The 19536-nt window shown below is 36.2% G+C and overlaps 1 protein-coding gene across 1 annotated transcript in view; it reads left to right on the top strand.

The window, feature by feature from the left end:
* ANO3 (anoctamin 3) overlaps positions 1–19536 on the top strand; it is a 400310-nt gene that overhangs the window by 152121 nt on the left and 228653 nt on the right. The window lies entirely within an intron of this gene.

Genomic DNA, 19536 nt, shown 5'->3' with positions numbered 1-19536 from the left:
ATAATGTTCATGATACCTTCTGACTCTACAGTTCATCAGAGGTTACAGAAGTATGAAATCATATTCTAGCAGGCAGTACAACCAACCTGCCTATCCCTTCATGTCACTGCCTTACCTGCTAAACTAACTGCACTGCAAAGCAGCAATTACTTTAAATTCTGGTTGGTTCCAACCCAGCAGGCACGTGAGAAACCACCACCAGCTGTAGGACCCAGGATCACCAAAACCCAGGTCCCTATATTCACATCCTCACTGGGACTGAGACCCAGTTGGCCTTGGTGGAGAGACTTCCCTGTGCATAAAAGTGGGTGGACATGAAAACTGTTTTGTGAATGCACTGTATTAGTCTTGGTACACTTTTTATCATGACATTTCTAGAAAGTTAATAGGCTGACCAAAAGACATCTGTCAACTCCTAAAATTGTGCATGTGTGTGTATATATATGTAAATATATTTATTTATATATTTATATGCTTATAAATATGTATTTACATATATTTAATATGTATATAATATATATTAAGGATTTTATTTATTTACTTGAGCGAGAGAGACAGAGATAGCAACAGAAATGGCAAGAGTGAATGATCACAAGTGGGGAGAAGGGAGAAGCAGGCTCCCTGCTGAGCAGGGAGCCCAACATGGGGCTCAATCCCAGGACCCTGGAATCATGACCTGAGGCAAAGGCAGATGCTTAACCAACTGAGCCACCCAGGCACCCCTTAAAAATTGTATATATTTTATATTTGGCTCTGGAGCACTATTAGCAACAGTTTAGGCAGGGGGAGAGGGGTCAGACTTTGCAGATGTATGCACAAGGTCCAGTTTAAACCGAATTCCCATCACTCAGTGGTATCTCGAGCAATTTGTTCCATCTGCCTTAGCTCATGTCTTTCAATTATAAGATCTAAATTTTCAAGATCTAAAGAATCACCTGGAGTTCTTGTTAAATGCAAATTCTTCAGTCCTTCCAGATTAATAATCTCATCTCCCTCCAGGGGAGGAGATTAGGAATCTGTGTCCTTAGCAAACATGCAGCCTACAGGGTTCTAACAACTGAGCCCATGAGAAGCAATTTTATAAAATAATAACTATGTAAGCACTTAATGAGATAATGAATTAAAGTGTGTGGGCTACAGCAGGTTGTAAATAGGTGTTCTCTATTATTAGTAGAGGTGAACTGTGATACACCTAGCTGAATATATGCATTTAGTCCTATGAAAATATAACTTTAGTGTGTTTCTAATATTAAATACGGTCCCCTAATCCTTCCTTTTTAAGGTATGATGAAGTTCCTAAATGGCAGTTACTGCCTTGTCTCATTCACTGGACACTTCAGTAAAGGAGTTATAAGACTTGTAGAGAAGAGCCCTCAGACCTTGCCTTTAGTTGTTCTATCTTGACCCTTATAAATACCTCAAATGCTGTCAATTCCTTATATTTGCGGTAGGTATTTTCGGTCCTATTTTTTTTCTGCATAACTTTTTGAAAAATAAGGGGGATTTAGTGAATACCCTCCCATAATGAAATATCTCACAGTGGGATCTTAAAAATACAATACATGGTAAAAGTTTATAGTTCTTCTTGACTTATGTATAGGGAAGATGTACATTAGGTTTGTGGTGTTTTATTTATTTTTTTAAATAATTCACTGTCATAATTTAAAGTCATAGTGAAAAAAGCACTATGGGAAATAATAAGCATAATATGGAATCACAGAACTGTGGTCAAATCTTAAGACTGTTCACACAGTGATCACGGGCAAGCTAATTTCAATGTGTTTCAATTTCTTTACTTATGAACTCTGAATAAGTGCTATTATTAAATGCATATTCTTTGCCAGACACTATTTAAAGTGTTTTGCTTACAGTATCACACTTAATCTTCATAAAGAGACATATCCATTACTGTAATTTCACAGATGAGGAAACTGAAGGACAGAAAAGCTAGCGTTCAAGGTCACGCAAGTAGGAGTGGCAGAACTAAGGTAGAAATGTCATGAGGATGAGCAATTCTGTATGGTTAGTTCCTCCTACAGGGATTGCTTAAATAGTAGGCTCAATACTTGGTGACTAATGTTTTTGTAAAACACTAATAGCTCCCTATCCTAACTTCAGATCAATGAGATTAATGATTGTGCATTACTCAGCACAGGGTTTTTCTCTTTACCTATGTAATCTCTACTATCCACTTGGTTCTATCAACATTTCCCAAATCATTTTTCAAATAATTCTCCCAAAGTTTAGCTGATCGCAAAGATTCAACTTCTTTTCCCTTTTAGGTAAAGTGACTTTAATTCACTAATATTAACTCAACTTAGACTTTTTCTAATAGACATCAGAACATATTTTAGCTGTGAACTGGTGGATCTTAACAGACACAGAGGTATACTTGCAGCCAGTTGGTACCCTTAGAGTCTACTTGCCTAAAATGACCTTGACTACTGACTGAACATAGCAACCCAGGACAGCCTCAGACTTAATGAGAGAGGTGAGTGGTTAAGAACTTGAGTGGAGATGTCAAGCCGCTTGGATTCAAATGATGCTTCCTGAGGCCTCTAGGTAGCTCAGTCAGTTGAGCGTCCAGCTCTTGATTTGGGCTCAGGTTGTGATCTCAGGATCCTGGGATCGGCCCCAAGTGGGGCTCCATACCTAATGGGGAGTCTTCTTGAGGATTTCTCTCCCTCTGTCTCTGCCACTCCCCTGCTCACGTGCTCTCTCTCTCTCTCAAAAATAAATAATTAAATCTTTAAAAAAATTATGCTTCTTAGGATTTACAATGTAGATTTTTGCCAATATTTTTACTTCTCTAAATTTCCCATATTCTCCTATATAAATTGGGACTGGTAGGGTTGTTTAGGGGATGACTTGATTTAGTGTATACTAATAAATAAGACATATACTAATCTCTCTCCTTTTTTGCTACTTTTTCTGACCTTAAGAAGTCCTAAGACATTCCAGTACAATTTATGTTTGTGGAATAAATGTTCCTACTAAACATAGGTCAGGAGAAGTCAAGTTTAACACCTTTTCCTTACAGTCCAGTACTTAGGCTGATTTCTTTTTAATCATGTTAAATCTATACATTTCAACCCAACAAGGTATAAATTTAGAAAACAGAATCATCAAAAAATAATTCACATAATTGTTAGTCTCTGAATTTGTATTTACTTCTGATATAGCATTAGTAATTTTTGATCATTTATGATATTTTGCTTACCAAATGATAGATATTCATGAAATGAAAGTATAAAACATGACAACTAAAAAGAATTTTATATAGATAGGGTTCAAATTACATCTTTCTCTTCACCATATTTTATATATTATAAAATGTATTATGGACTACTCTAATAAGAAAGAAGTATCTTTCAGATGTCAGTCACTGACAATATATAAGAAAATGGGGGGGTAAAACAGTAAATTCAAATTTCCTTACTGAGGAAAATACTGTCTTTAAAAATACTACCTTTGGTATAATGCCTCCTATGGAGCACTCATATTTTGAATGATGCTTTTCTAGTTCTCACACATTGCTCCAAGACAAGTGAGTTGGTGGTATGTACCACATGGAACAGCTTGCAATTAGTCATAACTCTTACCAGATGTGAAGAAATCACCCACTCACAGGCACTTATACCCATTTAGACGACAGTACTCTAGAATTTGAATCACATGTAAGCAGTTACTTTAGTCCATAGTCCATATAAAATCGTTTTGCAAAACTTAATTTTATACTCTCTAAAAACACTGTGTAACTAAATAATGAATGTATACATGAGAATATTCTATCTAAATATAATGTTTGAGACCTAATTCTTATAATTTTCTTCATATAATTGGAGTCCTGTGTGGGGCTTGAGTACTGCGTTATCTTTAAGAATGGCATGATTTGATATCAAAAAGTAAAAAAGGGACGGGGAGATTTTGAACTTTTCTCTGCTTCAGACCCGATCTTGAAAAACAACCCTTCGTTGCCAACCGGAAATGTGGCAATCAAGGCTTCTCTGAAATTCTCTGATATTCCTTCCTTCAGCCTAGTTAAAAATCCTTGATGTGAATGATACTCAATAGATATAAAGCTTAATATATTTGAATTTTATTTCTGCCAAGAATATTTTGTCAGATTTAAATCTATTTAACTGCTCAGTAAATGAAAAGATGTTATCATGTGTTCATTGAACACTTTTAAAGATACCTGTCTTCAAGCATGGAGGGTTTGTAATCGAGCTTGCTGTGGATGGCTCATCACTGTGTACTTGATATGCATTAATTCATCTAATTCTCTCAAAAATCCATCAAAGAAGGTACTACCCACTCCATTTTACCATAAGGAAATTGAGGCATAGTGTGACAGATAGTTTACTTAATAACATAAGATGAGCATTTAGTGATGTAAGACAGGTGTTTAACAGAGCTAGAATTTGAACCAGCAATATGGCTGCATATCTTGTTCTCTATAGAGGTTTTACCACAGTGGCTGAAAGGAGCTGATAAGAGTTCAGAGCCTACTGTGTGTCCGTCAGTGTGCTAGCCATTGTATGTGTGTTCTATCACATAATTCTTATATTAACACCTTGAGGCAAAAGTCTGTTTCACAGATAAGGAAACAGACTGGGAAGTTAAGGAAATTGCCCATGGCCACATAATTAATATGTGGCAAACATGAGATTAAATCCCATAGACTTGCTAGTGTACCATGAGATACATTAGGTATAGGGAGAGTAGCTTCTTTCTGCCATTAGTTACCCTGAAAAAAATTGCATTAGGAAGAATAGCCTATTGATGAATAGTTATGATAAACATTTCAGGATATGATCTTTGTATGTCATGCAAAGTGGAAGGATTACGGCCCTTTTTGAAATTCACTCAGTTACAAGATACAACAGTCTTTCAGAATTGCTGTTACAGCTTATATCTCACTTTTTATAGGATGGTGACAATCTATGAAGATTTTCTTACTATCTGAGAGAGACTCCCTTCCATTCTCATGCTGTTATAAACCACCTTCTCCAAGAATACCCATTCCCTTTAGTGTATCCTCTATTCTACCCTCTCAAATCTGGATTTTAACGTTTGTTGTTATTTCACCTGGATGTGAATATTGAGTCCTATGTTTGTACTGGAATGGGAAATGACAAGGGACCAGGAATCATGATGCAGCATATCCTAGGCGCCACAATTACGTGTTTCGGCAAATACTTACAGAAGACCTCTTATGTTCCAGGCACTATGCTGAACATTGAAAATACAACATTCAATAAAATTGGACATCTGCTGAGGAATCTCTGCTAAAGTTTATGTTCTTTTCCACTGATACCTCTGTTGAAACACTATAAGTATCTCTCAGCCTTTTTATTGAAGAAATAACTGGCTGTCATCAGTTGGGACACCTGCTTTAATCATAAAAGTACTCCTGTGGTCAAGGAATCACTTAAAATTTTGAAAGGAAGCAAGAGAGCTTTAAGAACAGCTACAGTCAGCCTTGTCCTTGGGATAATTCCAGGGAGCTGATCCAGCATTTAAATCCAAATGTGCTGCCTATATTAATGTTTTGGAAATATTTTTATTAAAATTTCCCTGATTTTTATAAGGAGGTAATATAAGATGGTAGTTGCATACAGAAGCTTCAACTCCTTGCGCTGTCGATGCATGCATGCAGTATTGTTACCGTAGAGCAGAGAAGGTATCTGTCTTCTGAATGATCATTCCCCCTCTTTTGTGCAAGTGAAAGCCTGACTTCAAAATACTTCTTTAGATGGCATTCCTAGGACAGAGTTCATGTGGAAATGAAATCTTTTTGTCAGACTTGTTATAGAATCCGGAATTCATCTCTACCTATACCCATGGTGAGAACCAGTAGGTATCACTTCTTTTATTCTTCTGCTGGAATTTGTTCTTCCCTCTTCCCTCTTAAGGACAAGGTGGCACATTTTTCTACTTACATAAAAAGGATATTTATGTATTTATTTATTTGAGAGAGAGAGCACGAGCAGAGGGGAGGGGCAGAAGGAGAGGGAGAAGCAGATTCCCCACTGAGCAGGGAGCACGATGTGGGGTTCAATCCCAGGACCCTGAGATCATGACATGAGCTGAAATCAAGAGTTCAATGCTCAACTGATTGAGCCACCTAGGTGCCCCAGACATTAAACTCTTGACCTTTTATTCATCATATATTTATGGTTAACTCTTCTGAGTTCCTGAAGACCAGGTTTTGAATGACTGCAATTATAACAAAATCACTCATTTATTCATATTTCAATTAATTTACTCATTCAGTGATTTTACTAGACACTGTGGAAAATACAAGGGATTTAAAGAAAAAAAAAATCAGAAGCGGCCTTTACTCTCCAAGATCCGGTCCTAACAAGGAGAGAGCTGGGCAAACAGGTCTCAGGGAAGTATGAGAACACTGATGACATGCAACCAAAGGACATGGAAATAGGAGAAGGAACTCTAACCTAAGATGAGGAGATACGTTTTCAGGAGAAGCTTGTGGTTGCTCTTATGAAATCAACGGGTTTTGCTTCTTTCACTTCATTTTAAAACTTATTACCAAGGAGGGCCTGTGATTGTTAAGTAAGCACAGAGATATGTTTATGAGACTCTTAGAAAGGAAATCATGGGCTTATTATTATTATTAGTGGATTCTTATGTTAATAAGAGATACTGTTTAGTTGATTAACTTAGATACATTGTTATACTCACTCGCAACTCAGGGAATTTATTTTGATTCATAACATGCACTTAATTCTAAATCATCTTGGAGTTGATCTTGAGCCCCATGGTGGGTATAGAGATTACTTAAAAATAAAATCTTAAAGGGGCGCCTAGGTGGCTCAGTTGGTTAAGCAACTGCCTTGGGCTGAGGTCCTGATCCCCGGGTCCTGGCTCGGCGGGGAGCCTGCTTCTCCCTTTCCCTCTGCCTGCTGTTCTGCCTGCTTGTGCTCTCTCTCTGTCAAATAGATAAATTAAAAAAAATCTTTAAATAAATAAAAAATTTTAAAAATCTTAAAAAAAACTACATTTAAAATTTAAAATCCAAGTTTAGATATTCCTTCTGTGACCTACTTAAAATAAAAAACGGTAATATATTAGTTCTAATAATGTCTTACACTTGCAAGACTGTTTATAGTATTTAACTCAAAAATATGATAGAAGGATCATGTAATACTCATACACACCTCGAGTACATGGAATTATTGTTATTTTTAATAAGCATTTCATTTGCCCTAATAACTGGTACTATTCAGTAGGAATCCATCCTTACCGATATAAGCCATGTGAGGAATGAGAATTTTTTAAAGAAACTAGTAAGCCAGTGAAGAAAAAAATCTTTAGTGTTTGTGGGAGCCCTGATAGTAACAGAAACCAGTAGTTAAGAATAATGACTTATTTTCTTACTGGAGCAAATGTTCTTCTGGCAATGCCCACTTTACCTTAGAATGTCATTAAATCTGAAAGAAAGAGAGAGGGGAATAGAGTAGAATGCAAACAAGAGAAGGCATAGAGGGGGGACAAAAAACAACAAGCAGATGTACCTGAGTGGAGAAACCCCCAAAGCAACCCAAAATGTCAAAGCCAGTTCACTGTTCATACCAAGAACCCAATTTCCAGACTCTTTTAGAAGGACTGTGGGTGAGAGTAAAAGCCATGTCCATTCTCCTTTGGGAGGTGTGAGTGAGGCTGATCAGCAGGGGATGACCTATCAACATAGTGGGGTGGGGTGGGTTCTGCATGAGTGCAGATCTGTCACCTGCTGGTCTAGGACCTGTTACCAACTCCAGCTGCCCACCAGGTCTGAGTAGGCTGTTTAGCAGGAAGTGGATCTGTGCAGTTTATTTGCACATGGCCTAAATTAAGAATTGTTTTCCAATATTCAAATAACATGATCATTGTAGAAAATTTGGAAAAACATTATTACCTTAAAAAATTGTGCCTGTTAAAACATTCTACAAATTTTAAAATAATTAGATTCTGATTTTCTAGTTTATCATTATTTAGGGTTAGTTTATTTACCATTTTTCTAGTTTATCATTACTTAGGCTTAATTTTATGTGTAGGTACATCCATGTCCAGTTTTTTTTTTTTTTACAAGTTTCTCATTTTGGGGAGATATATATATATAATATATATATATTCCCAATTGAAAAGAGTACAACTTTGTGATTTCTTTTTTTAGAAAATACAGATTTATTCGTGGAATACATTCTCTTGATACCTTCATATGTGAATGAAACCTTTTTGATGCTAGGATACTTAGGAGTAGTTTTCCCTAAATATTATAACTTTTAACTGCGGAGTGCATCTTTTTTCAGCCCAGGGAACTTATTGTAGCAATGCTTTAATTACTATTTTGGATTCTTTCAAACTTGCATCTTTATTTAACCATCGTAATTGATTATATAAACTCAGGGAGATATGCACCTTCCAAATCAATTTTTCTTCCCTTTATTGTCACTTTTCCCCCTCTATATTCTGGTAATGCTGTTTAAGATTCTCTTTTCTACCAATGACTCAGTCTTTCCATGGGTAGATTCCATTCTTTATTTCTTCAAAAAGCATTTTTAATATCGACAACAAATTACTAACCCTAAATTATATCTTTATTTTACCCAGCTCTGTTTTCATTTTGATGTAACATAATTTTTTTGAGAATTCGTTTTTATTTAAGGGGAAGTTGCAGATTCTGTCTATATTTTCTTTATTGTAGCATATCTTATTCAAAGTTTTTCTCTTCTGAAACCTTTGAGACAGATTTCTTCTTATATTGCAAAAAAAAAGAAACATTTCATTAGTCTTATAACTTAATTTCTAATCCTCCTCCTTGAGGAAGGAGACATCTATATAGCCAGGTGTTTAACCCAAAGCAGTTTGAATGGATTTCCCATAATCACTGCTAGTTTACCACCTTCCAGTTAAGTCTTAAGGTGGATGACTGCTCTCAGTTTGCTTCCCGGTTCAGTGCCCTAGAACTTTTGAGATGACCTGCAGTGGGTCTTTAGGCAGACTCTATAGGTTCTCATTTTTTAAAAGGTGTTTATTCAGTCAGCTCTGCCTCTGGCCACGTTTATTAATGAAAATTTCTGTTTTGGCCTGTTTCTACTTTAGGCACATTGTGTTTTGTTTAATTCATTTGTTTCTATTTCCTCCTGTATCAAGAAAAACCCAGTAGGATCAGTGAAAAATTCCACTTCCAATTGTTTTTCTGTTTGGAATGGACACACTTACCCTGGGCTATAGCTTTTCATCTGTTAATACCTAGAGATGAAGGATATCAGTTTCTTAATCTGCAATGTCCACTTGGCTTTGCTTTTCCAGACAAGGGATAATAGTGAACTCAAACCAAACTCCCTTCAACTTTCTTGCAGCAATACAGCACCAAAGATGACTAGACATCTTTATTTAATCTGGCTTTGTCTATTCCATAATTCTTTCCTTGTTTCTAGCATTGAGGTAGGAATGAAGAATCATCCATTTACTTTTTCACGTTCTCTTCCTCTCATCTCTTTGGCCTTTGGGGTGGGGGTGGGTGGTTCAGAGAGGGAATTAGTCTTTAACAAGCAACTTCCCCAGAATTCTCTGAGAAATTTAATTGAAAACTTTACCAATATATGGATTATATTTGTCAAAATGGATGTGCCTTGTCCTTTTTTTTTTTTTCATTTTCTTTAATGCTCCATGGATTTTATGTTTAGTATTTCCTTTGCTTTCTGTCTTTGCTATATTAAATTTAGTTTGCTGGTTTTCAACTTCAATGATTTGGAAGGTATATATTCTGTTTTAAATTTTACTAATGGTCCAACCTGTGTTTGCTGTTCAGTAAATATTGGATCGTTCACACATTCCCCCCTTCATAATCTTGATTACATTTGCCCATCCAAGAAATTTTTCCATAAATTTGAAACTGTTCCAGTTTTTAAATTTCTCTGTAACTAAACCTGTCTACTTTCCCTACTTCCTTGAACATAATCACAATGAATTCTAATTTTCTGGTACTTGCTGCTCATTCCAGTTGCTGAGTTAACATTTTCTCATCATGTATTCTTTGATCTCATAGATTAATAATTATTTATATTTTTTATTCTTATTTTAGTGGAATTCTGGGAAAGGTATACAAGTTCTAAATGTTTGTGGTACATCTTTTCTTATTGAATGGTTAACATGATATCTTTGTGCAGTGACAATCTTGAACAAGTATCAGTTGCATACCCAGTGAAGGTTCTGCATTGACATTCGTCTTGGAAATGACCTTTTAAATTTAACATCAAAAGCAAAGGCAACAAAAACAAAAACAAGCCAGTGGGACTACATCAAACTGAAAGCCTTCTGCACAGCAAAGGAAATAATCAACAAAATGAAAAGGCAGCTTACAGAATATGAGAAAATATTTGCAAATCATATATCTAATGAGGATAATAATCAAAATATATGAAGAACTTATATACTCAATAGAAAAAACTCTAATTAAAAACTGGGCAGAGGAACTGAAGAGACAGTTTTCAAAGGATGATGTACAGATGATCAACAGGTATGTGAAAAGGTGCTCAACATTATTTATCATAGGGAAATACAAATCAAACCCACAATAAGATATCACCTCACACCTCTTAGAATGGCTATTATCAAAAAGACAAGAAATAACCAGTGCTGGCAAGGATATGGAAAAAAAAAGAACCCATGTGCACTGTTGATGGGAATGTAAATTGGTGCAGCCACTGTGGAAAACAGTATGGAGGCTCCTCAAAAAATTAAAAATAGAACTACCACATGATCCAACAGTTCCATTCCTGGGTATTTATTCAAAGAAAAAAAAAAACACTAACTCAAAAATATATTTGTACGTCTATTTCCATTGCAGTATTATTCACAATAGCCAGAACATGGAAGCAACCTAAGTGTCCATCAGTGGTTGAATGGATAAAGTGTGGTACATACACACACACACACACACACACACACACACACACACACAGGAATATTATTCAGCCATGAAAAAGGAAATTTGGCAACAGCATGGATGGACCTTGAAGGCATTATCCTAAGTGAAATAAATCAGACAGAAAAAGACAAATACCATATCATCTCACTGATATGTGGAATTTTAAATGGAGCACACAGATACAGAGAACAGATTGTTTATTTCCAGATGCAGGGGGTGGGGTGGGTGGGCAAAATGGGTGAAGGAGGTCGAAAGATACAAACTTCCAATTATAAAGTAAATCAGTCATGGGTATTTAATGTACAGCATGGTGACTACAGTTAATACTATACTGCATATTTGAAAATTGCTAAGAGAACAGATCTTAAAAGTTTTCATTACAAGAAAAAAATTTGTAACTACCTATTATGACATATGTTAACTAGACTTATTGTAATCATTTTGCAATATGCCCAAATATTGATTATGTTGTGCCTCTGAAACTAACAGGTTACATGTCATTAAAAAGGCAATTTCTTGCATTAAATGTGTAAATGCAACTTCATCCCTAAATTTTATCCTATTAAGCTTCACGCTTAGGATGTGACCGCATTTTATACTTGTTTGCCAAAAGCCAGAAAAGGCCAGTTAAATTTAATTTGAAGTCTGGTTTAACCATATCAGACATCAGTGCTTACACCCTGGATACTGACAAGCTGCTGTTTGAAATGAGAGGTATCCAGATTCTTAATGAGTGTTTAAGAGTTCCATCATCTTGGGAAGCAAGGCCCATGAGTGCTTTTGCAAGTGTTTTGTAATTGCAAAAGTTTGGGAATATTAGATTTATTTTTCATTTCAAATACCTGATGACATTTTATTGTTCCATACTTTGTTCTACACATTTTGAAGAGACCTATTTTTATTGTAATATTTGTAATAAAACGTAATTGCATTTAACACAGAAATGTGACTTGGATGGGCCATTTGCAATATAACTGTTGGTTGTAATGATTTAGTTGAACTGTTGTTGTTCATGCTTCTCCCTTATGAGTGCCAGGCAAAAAGAATAGGGAACATTTGCAATAAATATATTCTTAAGGGAAAACAAAGGGATGGCAATTAGACTTCCAGTGTCAGCTGCCAACTTTGGTGTTTGCTGATGATTTAGGAGGTAATATTTCTGAAAATACTGTTCCAACTGCTTTAAGTATGTCCTAGGTAGTACAGTGGGAACCACTTATAAAACTGTCAGTAAATACTTATCTTTAGTTCCTAGGCACTCTGATTTCTTTTTGCAATAACCCCCTATTTCTTTAATATTTCCATCTCCTCTCCATAACTAGTTGTCTTCTGCTTCTGCCTGTGAGTACTGAACTCTGTGCCAGATTTTTGTAAAATACCGTTTTTTATTCTCTTCACTAATCACCATTAGAATTTAGCTGAACACTTGCCAATGACTTCCTTTTACTCAGTGCCTGATTCACAGATTCAGGAGAGTTAGTGGAATTGTACATTACTATCTTGACTGACACCTCCACCAAAAAGAGATTTTAATATGAGGATGATGATTAAATGTGACTCAGATTGCAACGTCTCTCACTGATGCTCATGAATCTTGAGTCAAGTCACAGACTTACATCGTTCTCAAGTTGTTGCTCCACAATCAATCATCATCATTTTGCCATATCTGCTTTGAAACAAAATAATAAAATAATAATGATAAACACTTTCAGTGCCTGCTGTACGTTAAATAGTCTGCTTGGAGTTTTGTGTATATTGATCTCTAATTTTTACAATAACTGTACAAGGTAGATTGTGTTTTTTCATCATTCGGTTATGAAAAGTAAAATTTGAAGGTTTAAGTAATTTAAATTCAGATTGTTCTTTATGAACTCTGAAACATCTATACCTGACTTGTTTCCTTCTTGTTTCATTGAGCAAGTCAGTTTATCTTAAAGGAATGACCAATGTCAAGCAAAGGCTGCAGATTTTTAAGCAGGTGGCCTTGTAGCAACTATGAACTCATGCTAGCTAGGACTGACCCTAACCAGAGGGATTTCACCGTCGACTTCAACTGTGTGAACAAAGTGTGCTTCTGGTATATGCCTCAGATAATCAGATTATCTCCTAATAATTTGATCAAAGGGGGAAGGAATTCCCGTATAAAAGTACACTGTTTTTCTCCAAATACTAATTAAGATTATTTCATATTTTGTTCATGGCTATAGTTCTGAATTAACTTACATAATCTTGCTTGTTAGTCTCTCCCATGAAGGAAGCTGTCACATGCATCCTCTTTATAATTTTATTACCTTTTTTTTTATTTTATTTATTTATTTAAGAGAAAGAGAATGAGAGAGAGAGAGCACATGAGAGGGGGGAGGGTCAGAGGGAGAAGCAGATTCCCTGCCGAGCAGGGAGCCCAATGTGGGACTCGATCCCAAGACTCCGGGATCATGACCTGAGCCGAAGGCAGTCACTTAACCAACTGAGCCACCCAGGCGCCCTATAATTTTATTCCCATCAGTGGTGCTTTACACATCGGATATGTTCAATAAATATTTCTTAAATGACTAGCTAAATGCATGATCTGGAATCTCCCATCAAGATTCTCACAGCTCAACTGGTGGGACTAAAATATGCATGTACCAATCAAGAAGAAATGATATAACTGGATGTTTGTTCTTCATTAGATTACAGTGAGTTTGTCCTACATAGATTACATTACAGTAAGTGATGTAATCTATTAAATGCATTTCTCAAGAGAATGGGAAATTTGGGGGAGTTGGAATAATTAGGAATGTCATCCTTCCCACTAAATTTAAATTTGTGAATATCTTAGAGACAGAGTTCTCCCATCATCCAGATGAGGATGGTATGATCTCTAGACACTAAACAACCTCCCCTAAATCATCCAGTTAGATAATGACAGAACACAAACTCATCAGGTCATCCATGTGCAAATCTTAATTGATGCCCATTTTAGGGTCTCTATTAATCAGGGTTCTGTTTAGCACTGCCAAAAAATAGCACAGACTGGAGAGCTTAAATAATAGAAATTGATTGCTCATAGTTCTAGAGGCTGAAAGTCCAAGATCAAAGTGTTGTAGGTTTGGTTTCTCCTGAGGCCTTTCTCATTGGCTTGCCGAGAGCCATCTTCTTGCTGTGTACTCACATAGCCTCTTTCTCTGTGTACACTCATCCTTAGTGTCTCTTCCTCTTCATATAAGGACACTAGTTTTATTAGATGAGTGCCCCATCCATATGAAATCATTTAATCTTAATTACCACTCTAAAGGTCCTGTCTCCAAATACTGTCACATTAGAGGTTAGAGCTTCTTTGTGGGGAACACAATCCAGGTTTCAAGACGGTCCAAGTCTGTGCTTTTTGAGGATATATCTTTGGGTTGTTTCCATATTCTTGAGCAACCTGTACTCTTTACTCTTACCTAATGAATTTCTCTTTTCTTCAAGTCTCCTGTCAGTTTCAGTTCTTATTGATAACTATGCTTTCTTCATGTTCCCTAATATACATTGCAAAAAAAGAGAGAGGAAACCAATTGGCCTAACTCATCTCTCAAAGAAAGATGATACCATAGGTCTCTAAGGAGAGAAGAGATCATCTTTTAAAGTTCAAGTGCCCACTTCTGGTCCATTCAGCTATGACCAGGACAGTTCTTAAAATACTGCTTTTATAGTAGGGATTAGGGCATATTAATTTGTGATATTACTTAGATGAAGAGGTAAGCTAGTAGAAACTATAATTAGCATGTGGAGAACAGATATTTTATCCACATCAAAACCAAAAGGAGCTCAGTTTCAAGGTGACAATAAATGTTGCTGCCTTATATGAGTCCACATAGCTCTAGGTCCTTGGTTCCAAATCCAATAAGCTGAAATGAGATTTTAATTTCATTTCTTTTTCCATGCAAAATGAGTCTTTTGGCAAACTTAGTCCCATCTCTGTAAGTTTGGGACCTGTTTACTTTGAGGATCATCCAGAAGCACACATCCTGAACCTATCTATTCCTTAAGTTTAATAACCTAAGTGGTTCAACAGTGTACCCCTTGCTAATATTTTCAGTAATTTGCACAGTAATTCTAAAACATCATTGCCATTGGTCCAAAAAGGCCCATCTCTCAGAATCTTCCCTGTTTCTGCTGCAAGGCCATCAATCGGTGTCCGTACTGATTCTCTCCAATAGAAATTCTGAATTCTGTAAGTGTTAAATTCCACCTGAGTGGGCAACAAATCCTGGTGACAAAGAATTCTTAACTACAAGTGCTGAGGGAACTCTCCCTCACACAATGAATACAAATATTAATGACAGTGTGTGGTTTATAGAATGAGCCAGAAGAATCTATGAACTGTGACTTTCTTCCAATAATTAGCAGTTAGCTCTAACATCAGTCTCTGAATGATCGCTGTATCAAAGTTTATATCAACAACTTCGATACGAATGAACCTAGTTTACAATTATACATTTCCTGGAAATAAAATTGGTAAAATTCCATTTCCTTTATTCTTACCTGATTTTTTATATGAAATATAGTACCTTTGGGCCATATGTGAAGGACTGGTAGAAAGTGAAAAGAGGAGAGGGGCAGAGAGGGAGAAGAAGAGGGGGAGAGAGAAAAGGAATCTTTTTAAAGAACTTGCTTTTTTAGATGCTACTTCATGTGCAAAAAAGCTCAAAGATCTATAGTCATGGCATAATTTACCCCCCACCCCAATTTACGAGGCCCATGTCATAGAGTAAAATAAAGACTCACTTATTTTTCTATTCTAAATCAATTAAGTGTGACTCCAAGCTAATACATATTTTCAAATGAAATGAAGCCGTGTGTGTGCACGTGTGTGCTGGAAGTGTGGAGGTGAGCGCTAAGACACTAAAGGTGGCAAAAGCAGCGGAAACTGAACTGTGAAATGCGTATCCAATTTCGGAAGGGAATCCAGGAAATCTTTCAGAATCAGTGCTGTCTGGAAACATTTGAATGTCAAAGAAACTACACCATTTCTCTTTGGTATTTCCCATTTTCAGTTGCCTCCTCCTTTCCCACATCCTCCTCCTCCTCTAAAATTTTTGTTTCATTTTGAGAGCTCTAAGGCTAACAGGTTAACAAAGCTGATTTTGTCATACTTTGTTTTTTTAAATAGGAAGTAACAACACACAGTTGGTTACCATTTTTTTTAAACTTTCGTTCTAGTGTCCTTGGCAACCTTTAGGGTACACCTTTAATTTTTTTTTTTTAAGATTTTATTTATTTGAGAGAGAGGGTGAGAGAGAGAAAGCATGAGAGTGGCAAGGGTCAGAGGGAGAGATTCTGGACTCGATCTTGGGACTCCGGGATAATGACCTGCGCCAAAGCCAGATGGTGCTTAACCAACTAACCCACCCAGGCGCCCAGGTACACCTTTAATTTTAGCTGTTATTTTTCAGTAGCACCTAATTTTCTTTCTTAATCCCAAATTATGTACTTAATACCTTTTCCTAACTTCATCCTCATTTTCTCTTTATCCATGTATAAAGAACATCTTCCACTCTCCCTTCACACAATATTGACTATTCTTGCTTACTGTTATTTCCTAAATTGAAATCTTCCTAGTTCAATGTATCACTGAACCATCACGTAGGAGTTCATTCTTGGATACTCAAAAGAATTTCAGTTTGAACATCAATGGTTCTACCTTCTGCATCCTGGAAATTACCCAGAGAGAAAATGAGATTGGGCAGGTGCATACCTTCTCGTCTTTTCTCTCCCTCTATATACTCAGACTACTCTTTGATATAAGGACAAAATCATTTCTTGGATGAAAATTAAGTGCATATCCTATTTAGAAAAGCATATGCACTAGGAGTGACTGAAACCCTTAAAAATGGATTGCTGGCCCTTTGTGTTCTTCATGATGAACAGTCATACCTGGATAAATTGGACTTAATTTTTCTTTTTTTTTTTAATAAAAGAAGTTACTGCACATTTATAAAGTGTTGTCAGTAGATGGAATTTCCTTTTAATTCAAGTATGAATCTTTAAGTAACAGCGCTTTTATACTGTATTAGTATTTTTTAATTGAATACTGATTGATTTTACAATGCACCAGGCACAGTTCTAAGTACAGCAGTAAGCAAAACAGATATAAATTCTGATTCTCAGGGAGTTAATATTCTGCTGGTAGAAAGAGACAGAGTAAGTAAGGAAAATGCATAATATATCAAACAAATCAAACAAATGGTGACTGGTGCCAAAGAGATAAAGTTAAAGCAGGAAAAGGGTCCATAAGATGGTAGAGTAGTAGTCAAAATTTTAGATAGATTGGGCAGTTACTGAGCATTTTTATAAACATTTTGTTTTTGAATATGTTGTTTTATGAAAATAAGAATAGTATATGATTATAGAGTATTTGGAAAATGTAAAAATATGAAGGATAACAAATCATAAACTACTACCTAGAAAGTAACTTTTATGCTAGTGGTTTATTTCCTTCCAGTTATTTTTCAAAGTCTAAGGTTTATACGTACAAATGTATGCCTACATTTATATTTGTATACATGTCTGTAGACACACACGTAAGGGTAAGGGTTTGTTGAAAAGCCACTTCTATTCACTGCTGGTGGCTATAGAGTATATTGGGAAAGAACTTGGATTCTAGGACCAAATCGTTCTGGTACAAAACTAAGGTCTGCTTCTAACTATTTTTGTGATTTTGGACAAGTTACATATGTATGCTGATTAACCAACATATAAAACAGTGATGGCATCTGGCTCACCGTGTCACAAGGATTCAAGAAGTTTTAAGAACAGAGAGGCATATATGCGTATACACAGATTTTCACACCTACCCCAGCAGAGCAAAGTATATGAATGGTGTCAATTTTACTTGTTTCTGATATCTTATTTGCTTCCAGGTTCACAGCTGTGACATGGGTATTGTGTTTGCCAGATTTTATAGACCTGGGTAAATTAAAGTAGCTTTGAATGAGGATCTATTGTAAAAGGTCTAAAGACTCATATTCCTTTCAGGCTCTTCTGTTTCTGGAATCAGTAGTTCCTTTTTGTGGGAGGGAAGGGCTCCCTCAAACAGTTACTCTTTCTCATTTCTATTTCTTTTTCTTTTTTTAAGATTTTATTTATTTATTTGACAGAGAGAGACAGCGAGAGAGGGAACACAAGCAGGGTTAGTGGGAGAGGGAGAAGCAGGCTTCCTGCTGAGCAGGGAGCCCGATGTGGGGCTCGATCCCAAGACCCCAGGATCATGACCTGAGCCGAAGGCAGAAGCTCAATGACTGAGCCACCCAGGCACCCCTCTCATTTCTATTTCTATCTGAGGGCAAAGAAACCATCTAAAGCATCAACTCTTATTTGATGTGACAAATATCATATTAGAAGTTGAAGTATATTAAACTTGATTTGCTATGGTGGTGGTGAAGCAGGATTCTTCTCAGTCCTGCGTAAGAGGTATTACAAATGAAGGACCCACACGTGGATGTACAGATCACTATTGACCTATTTTCCTTTAATGCTCTTGTTTGTTTATGGAATCAGTCTTTACAATTGATACCTTGAATATCAAGAAACTTGGTCTTTAGGAAGGAACCAATCAAATTTTGATAGAAACAGAAAAGGTAATAATCATTTCCCCCCATTTTAATTATATAATTTATTCATGTTGAGTTTTAAAATTAAATATTGTGTTAAGATTTGGGTAATAGAAATGATAAATTCCTATTCCATAAGAGTATGAAGAACTCCTTTTACTCATGTGTAATATAGTTATACACAAACCCAGAAATTTATCTGTAAATAAGTTATTAAGAAGTATTTGGTATTTGGTGGAAAAATTAATGTTAAAAATATGAATGAGTGAGTGGGTTATTCCTGGCTACAACACTTAAAGTAACAAAACTACAGGAAATTTAGTATTTCATCCCCATCCTCTGTGGGCCCAAGCACTGTGATAAACATTTTGAGGGTACAGAATAAGACGTGTTTTTATGTGCAAGTTGTCTATGGTTTAGTTTTTGAATAACGAAAGGGGAGACAAGATAGATGTGCATGAAACAATCAGAGAAAAATTCAGCAGCAGGTGTTAGAGCAGAGTTATCATCATAGGCCATAGGCTCGCAGAAACAGAGTATTTTCAGCCAGGGGTGATGTTATCTCCAAAACAACCAACAAAACCCCATGTGTATAGTCAGATGTTCAAAAGTTTAGTTTTAAATTTCTTTTACTTGGTTGGGGTGAGGGGAAAATGAAGTTTCCAGTGAGGGAGAGGGGAGAGTGCATTCTCAGATATATACAATCATGTACCCAAAATGCAAAGAGTAGCATCATATTAAGGATGGTAAAGAGAATACAGCCTAGAATAAAGACTTTATTTTTTTTATTATTATGTTAGTCACCATACAGTACATCATTAGTTTTTGATGTAGTGTTCTATGATTCATTGTTTGCGTATAACACCCAGTGCTCCATGCAGAACGTGACCTCCTTAATACCCATCACCAGGCTAACCCATCCCCCCACCCCCATCCCCTCTGAAACCCTCAGTTTGTTTCTCGGAGTCCATAATTTCTCATGGTTCATCTCCCCCTCTGATTCCCCCCTTTCATTTT

The sequence above is a fragment of the Mirounga angustirostris genome, unplaced genomic scaffold, assembly GCF_029215605.1.
Source record: "Mirounga angustirostris isolate CCGP_5_RB_7025 unplaced genomic scaffold, mMirAng1.0.hap1 SCAF_13, whole genome shotgun sequence".
Taxonomy (NCBI): Eukaryota; Metazoa; Chordata; class Mammalia; order Carnivora; family Phocidae; genus Mirounga; species Mirounga angustirostris.
The sequence above is the reverse complement of the archived record's forward strand: the minus strand, read 5'-3'. Positions and strand labels throughout refer to the sequence as shown.